The sequence below is a fragment of the Danio rerio genome, chromosome 21 (genome assembly GCF_052040795.2).
Source record: "Danio rerio strain M-AB ecotype USA chromosome 21, GRCz13ab, whole genome shotgun sequence".
Lineage (NCBI taxonomy): Eukaryota > Metazoa > Chordata > Actinopteri > Cypriniformes > Danionidae > Danio > Danio rerio.
The window spans coordinates 36,962,643-36,970,058 of record NC_141041.1 but is presented as its reverse complement, the minus strand read 5'-3'; the positions used below and the strand labels follow the sequence as shown (position 1 = coordinate 36,970,058).

At 39.2% G+C, this 7,416-nt stretch overlaps 1 long non-coding RNA gene across 1 annotated transcript; it reads left to right on the top strand.

Annotated features, from left to right (window-relative positions):
• Positions 1 to 2,795: 2,795 nt before the first annotated feature.
• LOC147831971 (uncharacterized) lies at positions 2,796 to 7,126 on the top strand. The gene is made up of 2 exons (XR_015520476.1): positions 2,796 to 2,939; positions 5,409 to 7,126. It is a non-coding gene; the product is annotated as an uncharacterized LOC147831971 (long non-coding RNA).
• The last annotated feature ends 290 nt before the right edge of the window (positions 7,127 to 7,416 follow it).

Below are 7,416 nucleotides of genomic sequence, written 5' to 3'. Positions count from 1 at the left end.
TATACTATAAAGCAACACATTGAATTACAAAATTAATATTGCAATATTTTATTTTTCTGCAATATATTTTGCGATACAATACAATTTTACTAGATGACTTGAGTAGCTTTTTTTTTAAGAATTCATAGTTTTTTAGGTTAATTGAGATTATTCTGCATAACACTTCAAGCATAGATAAATACAAAAGTAATTAATCAGTGCTTTTCTGATTTTCAGAGAATTAACACAGAAATTAAATAACTAAATGCAAAATATGACTGTATAGTCTTTATCGTCGAAATAATTAAATATTTGTAATCTAAAACTAGAATTGAGTGTATTTTTAAACTATCTCAAAATGCTTAATAATTATCACAGGTCTAAAAACATGCAAATTAAAAATGTTCACTACATTATGGATACACTTTACAAAGATCTGATCAACTATGATCATAACTGGATATTGGGCATGCCATTATAAGACCGATTGCAGATGTGCACATAGCAATATTAACGCTGAAATTAGATATTGTGCAGCCCTAACACACACATTTGTTTTGTTATATGTGTAAAGTACCCTTTTTGTAGCTTAAATCAATATTGTGATAATATGGTTATAGCTTCGGTAAAATTTTGTGATAACTTCAGTATTTATCACAACAACAAAAATGTTGATCCCATCAGAAGCAGTTGGAGCTCTACACAAATGCTGTCAACTGAGTTTAGTTTGTATTGAACTTCTAAATATTCCTTTCAGATGTGCTTGTGGAAAATACACTGCATAACGAATGGAAGGCAAATGCTGGATCTGATGTTGAGACACACAACTAGCTGACTCAAAGTTCACTACTCTCAGCTCTTCGCCGCTGGCCAGAGGCGGCCTGAAATCTTCCTTTATTGACTCGAGGTCATACTCGGGTTCTCTCTGCATTGCCGGCAAGGTCTCCGTGCTTTCTTTAATGAAAAACTCAATTTGATATTTATCTTGCTGCACACAGAGACACACAAATTGTGTGCCACCTATATTCATGCCCTCACAGACTTCCTTCTGACTCCTTCATTCACATTCAAACCAGAGATAAATACCTGCATGAGCAGAAGACATTTAACGTCTCCGGCTATTCAGAGTGGAGGTGAAGAAAAAGCCTGTCTTTTCCCTTTATAGAATCTTCAAACCTTTCCACCAAGACGCAATCTGAAAAAACAAGAGCCTCTCGGCCTAAATCTAAACTCTGAACACCTCATGCTGCCCAAACTTGTTTTGCTGTGCAGATATACCACAACCACTGCACTGGTTTCTCACAAAAGCTGTTTTTTTCACAGCCTAAAGCTAATATTTGAGAAAGACAGCACTTAGACTGGTAGAAGTGTGTACCACAGTTATACAAACACATGAGGCAAAATATTTGACCTCTGTTTACCAGTCTCACACATGCAGTTTGTTTACCCGGTGGGTTTGCAACTGTCTTTAACAGGGGTGGCTAAATTTCATAGCACATGAAGGTTAATCTAAATCTCAACAAGAAACCTTAAGACTCCAATTTACTTCATCAGCATTTCAACGAATGTATGAGCTCCCTAATACATTAAAGGCTTAAATGAAGCCACAAATCTAATTACAACTTAACAAGCGCATTCCATTTCTCAATCCTAGCAACCAAACATTGTGATATTACAGTCTCTGAGTCGACATTACTTGTTTCCTCTGTGTAAGATTTCATTTGATATGGTTATTGCATGATAAACACTTTTCATAATCAGTAAACATAAACAAGAATTTATTTTGTTTTGTTTGATTAACTGACTTACATAAAAACATTTTGTTTTGCCAATGCCATGCAAGCTTGATTATAGTGCGTTCAGGAAACATATTTATATAATAGATGTAATAAAAAGTTTTGTAAATGGCATTTGTAAACATATGTTCAACAATAAAACAATATTAACTACAGCACCCGAAAAGAAAAATATACAGACCTTTAAGTGTAACCAAATAACTTCCAAAATAATCTTCTACAAACGCCGGGGAGAATGAACTTAACCAGCTCAAACTTCTTTCTCTTCTCTGGCTTGTTAGCTTGCTAACAGCTAGTCGAGCAGTTCAATTCAGCGCGACGGCTAATATCGAGTTGTGTAGAGGCGGACGAATAAAGCTACCACATAAATCCCATTTCCAGCGCTGTTGTCACGTTTGTAGGCGCCTTAATAGAATATTGTGGTAGTGTAGATGTTTATATGACAGAAAACAGCTCCAGAGCAGTAGCAGGCTGGCTAAGCTAAGCTAAACAGTGAAGGTAAATTGGGTAAGTTATATGATCTAGAGTCACTTTGAGCTGTGTTTCAAAAACCTAGGGAACTGCCTACCTAGATCGTATCTAACACGCCCAAATATGCCGTCTGGGTAGGCAGCTCACGATGTTTTGAAACAGGCTTTGGAGCTGCTGTTATGCTAAAGACGGACACATTTAACCTAACGTTAGCCTGCTATCCAATCCAACTAACACTGTAACCATTAACGTTAACGTTATCTCAACGCTGTTACAGTAACTCGGCTGCCTCCAGGGCGTGTGCCAACCCAGACAAAACCTCCACAAAAATGTGCCTAGTTTTCATGTTAGCATATCCAGCATTTAAAAGAAAGAGCCACTCACCAAGTTAATAGCAGCCAGAGACAGCTGCAGCGAGACTGTCTTCAATCCAGAAACATAGGTTTGACATGGGAAGTTTTCAGTCTGATAATGTAAGGCTGCTTCTTAAGGGAGAATCGAGGGTCCCGGTCCGAACGTAGAGTGAGGATCGTGTCTTTTTTTTTGCAGGGCTGAACCCAACAGAACAGGAGCCCGACTGTCCCTCTCGTGCACACTGGACTCCCTCTTCTCTTCTCCACAGGCTGGCGCTCAGTGTCTGCAGCGCCCACAACTGCCACTAGTGGGCAGCAACGTAGACCGACCGAGACCGACGTAATCGGAGTTTATTATTGAACTACGATGGATTCCAACAGTGATTTAGTGATGGATTACTCATGTATCGAGGATAGATAGATAGATAGATAGATAGATAGATAGATAGATAGATAGATAGATAGATAGATAGATAGATAGATAGATAGATAGATAGATAGATAGATAGATAGAGATAGATAGATAGATAGATAGATAGATAGATAGATAGATAGATAGATAGATAGATAGATCGATAGATCGATAGATCGATCGATCGATCTTTCTGCCTGACCAGGTAAATGTTTATAGCATGATTTTCATTTTTTGGTGGGGACATTTCAATGGGAAAACGTGAAAAAAGAATTATGTTTTTTATTGTTTCAAGCTGTTTTTACCACTTGCTGATTTGGGCCTGTGCTTTTTAAAGCCAGCAGAGAGGTCAGATGGAGCAAAGTTGCAAACTCAGTCAGATCTCTTGGTTTTCTCTTGTAACTTGTTATAACATGTACAAAACTGCACATAATGTTGTTTAAAACAAAAATAATGATGGAGGGGATGTGTCCCCATCATCCACGCTACTTCTATGCCTCTGGATGGGTGTGTGGCTGTATGGATGGATGAATCGGTGGGTAAGAGGCTATATGGATGGATGCATGGATAACTGGATAAATAGATGGATGGATAACTGATTGAGTGGGTGGGATTGTGGCTGCATGGATGGTTGGATGGATAATTGGATGGATGCATGGATAACTGGATAAGTAGATAGATGGGTGGATAACTGAAGGGGTGGGTGTGTGGTTGTATGGATGGATGTATAGATAATTGGATGGATGGATGGATAACTGAATGAGTGAATGGGTTGGTATGTGGCTTTATGGATGGATAAATGAATAGATAGGTGGGTGGGGGTATGTGACTATGGATGGAGGGATGATAATTGGATGGAAGGTTAGGTGGGTGTGTATGTGGTTGTATCAAGGACTGTGTGAATGGATGGATGGGTGGATATGTTTGTGTATGGCTTGATGCATGGATAACTGGATGGATGGATAACTGAATGAGTGAATGGGTGGGTAATGTATCTATACATATCGGTGGATGGATAAATTTATAGATGGGTGGGTGGGGGTATGTGGCTGTATAGATGGATGGACGATAATTGGATGGATTGTTAGGTGGGTGGGTATGTGGTTTTATAGTGAGCTGTATGGATGGATGGATGGGTGGGTATGTGGCTTTATGTATAGATGCATGGATAACTGGATGGATGGATAGCTGAAGGAGTAAATGGGTTGGGATGTGGATGGATAGATGGATGGATGGGTGGGTATGTGGCTTTATGGATGGATTCATGGATAACTGGATGGACGGATAAAGGAATGAGTTAATGGGTTAGGATGTAACTGGATATATGGATGGATGGATGGATGGATAGGTGGGTATGCCTATATATGGATGGATGCATGAATAACTGGATGGATGGATAACTGAATAAATGAATGAATGGGTGGGTATGTAGCTTTACGGATGGGTGGATGAATAAATTGATAGATGGGTGGGTGGGGGTTATGTAATTGTATGGATGGATGGATGATAACTGGATGGATGGTTGGTGGGTAGGTATGTGGCTGTATAGATGGATGCATAGTTAACTGGATGGATATATGAATCTATGGATGAGTGGGTATTTGGCTGTAAGGGTGGATGGATAAATGGATGGATGGATATCTGTATGAGTAAATGGCTATATGGATGGATGGATAGATGGATGGATGGATGGTTGGGTGGGTTTGTGCTTGTGTATGTGGTTGTATGGATGGATGGTTGGTTAACTGGGTGGGTGAGTGGGTGGTTGGCTAGGGATTTGGCTGTATGGGTGGATGCATGGATGGATTAATAAATGGATGGTTGGGTGTTGGTGGGTGCTTGGGTATGTGGCTGTATAGATGCATGGATGGTTATCTGGATGAGTGAATGAGTGGGTATGTGACTGTATGGATGGATGGATAAATGGATGGTTGAGTGGGTGGGTGCTTGGGTATGTAGCTGTATAGAAGGATGCTTGGGTGTGTGGGTGGGTATGTGGCTATATAGATGGATGGATGGATGGATGGATGGATGGATGGATGGGTGGATAAATGCATGGTTGGGTGGGTGGATGCATGGCTGTATGGATGGTTGGATAACCGGATGGATGGGTGAGTGGGTAAGGATTTGGCTGTATGGGTGGATGCATGGTTAACTGGATGTATTGATGGATGAATAGATGAGTGAGTGTATGGATGTATGGAAGGATGGATAAATAACTAATTGGGTGGGTGGATATGTAGCTGTATGGATGGATAAATGGATGGATGGACTTGTAAGCGGGTGAATGAATATATGTGTAATTAGCAAGTAAAGTGTTTTTGTCTTAAATAAGTGATATATTAGCAAATTGAAATGCAATTAAATTGAATAACATATTTTTTTGTTGTTTTCTAGAAAAAAAGAGGCTGCCTATGAAGTCATTTAGCCACATACTTTCTGCAAAGAGACATCTAGGAACTAGAGTGACAGAACCCCACATATTCTATACTGTACATATGAACGTCTTGTTACATCAAATTGAAGGAGTGGGAATCTCGGACAATGATGGCTCCAGGATGAATTGGCATATATCCTTTCTGTGATATGATGGTTGATCAAGTTAAATCCGTGTTCAAGTGCTAAGATCATATGATGTCCTTAGTGTCATCCCTCTTTAAAGTAAAACTGGAATAATATGTGTGTCATTGCTCTTTTCTGTATTAAAAGTCCTTTGTTTTCTCAGGGATAACAGCAATGCTGATATTTTGTTAGAAACTGTTAATTCTTTTGTAGTTTGTATTTTATTGCACTTGGCACTGTATTTCTTGTGTATGTAAGTGCTGTACCACTGATACCAAGCTTGTTTAAACTAGTCATCATTGAAGTCTTTATGGTAAATTTAGCAAAGCTATTATCAGTATTGTAAAAAAAATTCTACCCGTCCCTTCCACAGTCTCCAATTTTTTAATGTATTAGAGCCAGCTCAGTTTCTTTCCACAAGCTGTCAGAGCCCTCAACTGCAATCATCTTGCCCCCTTTTTGTGGAAATGTTATCCACAATTCCAGCTTCCAAATCAGGATCCCCACCACCACCACACAACACGAAAACTTCAGAACATTATCCAATTCAGAATGTGCCTCAGACAGGTGTATGGGTTTGACAAACCACTTGTAAAAACACACTTTGCCATCCCTCTGACACTCTAACCAGCACAAATTTGCTCCAGACATTTTCTTGCAATAACTCTCTTGAAAAACATTGTGCATTTCTCATTGTGCTTTGCATAGGTGAGTGGGCTTGCCAAACCACCTGTTGAAACAGCCTTCTCTCTATTTGCACCTGAGACTAAACTCCATATTTCAACCCACATAGCAACATTTATCTGGCCCAGATCTGGCCGACACAATCAGCTTTTGCTTGTCCCACATGCTGCAGTGAATTACGGTACAGATTGGACAAAGTCTGGCTTCCATACAAGTGACCAAGTTAATACTCCATTACTGGGCCAGATATGTTGGTGTGTCACGACTGTAATGAATTTGATAAACCCATGAAGGATTACGCTTTATGGCCAGGCTTTTTCTCAAAAGCGTCCTGATTGGTAGATTTTTTTCTTTACTCAAGAATAATTTAAATGTATTTTAAAAGTGGGGCAAAATACGGCAAAGTTACGTGGCCAACATATACATTTTTAACATCTGGGCCAAATACCACATTTGATATCTGCCCAGGTCTTGTGTGCCGCCTTAAAGACGGTGCCACCTGTGCCAAACCCAGGCCATTTTTGGCCCTCATGCCATATGCCAGTGCTGAACGAATGCCTGCTGTTCCAGCTTTATGCCAAATCTGGGCCAGAATTCTTTGCTACCTGGGAAGGACTTGATAAGGAAAACAATGTTTGCTTGTAAATGTACCACAAATCATGTTCCACTGCTTGTCCTGTCAGTCTTAGGTTATGTAAAAAGTAAAGTATTTATGGTATAGTTGTTATAGTATATTAGCTCTTACATCCAGTTTTATGTTCATATTTATGATTATTTATGTAGCACCGTGACCCTGCGGGACACAACATTTTGTTCTGTTGTATGTCCATACATGTAGTGAAATCACATTAAAGCTCAAATAGACTTGACTTGTACATTATGTGTGTGTTTTTCATCAGAGGAGACAACAAAGACTGGAGCTGGATCTCACCTCTCTGATCACCCAAACCAGTGGCGGTTCTAGATCAAATGGCCCCCTGGGCGAAACCATCCCAAATTATATTTTCGAAAAAAATATAACAACCTTTTTCTATTGTTATTATTATTATGCAATTATTATTCAAAATAAATAACAAAAATCAATCCTAAATAACTAAAAATCAAAATAAAAATACAACTGGAGTACTCTTCTAAGACTTTTGCATGAGTATTAATTATG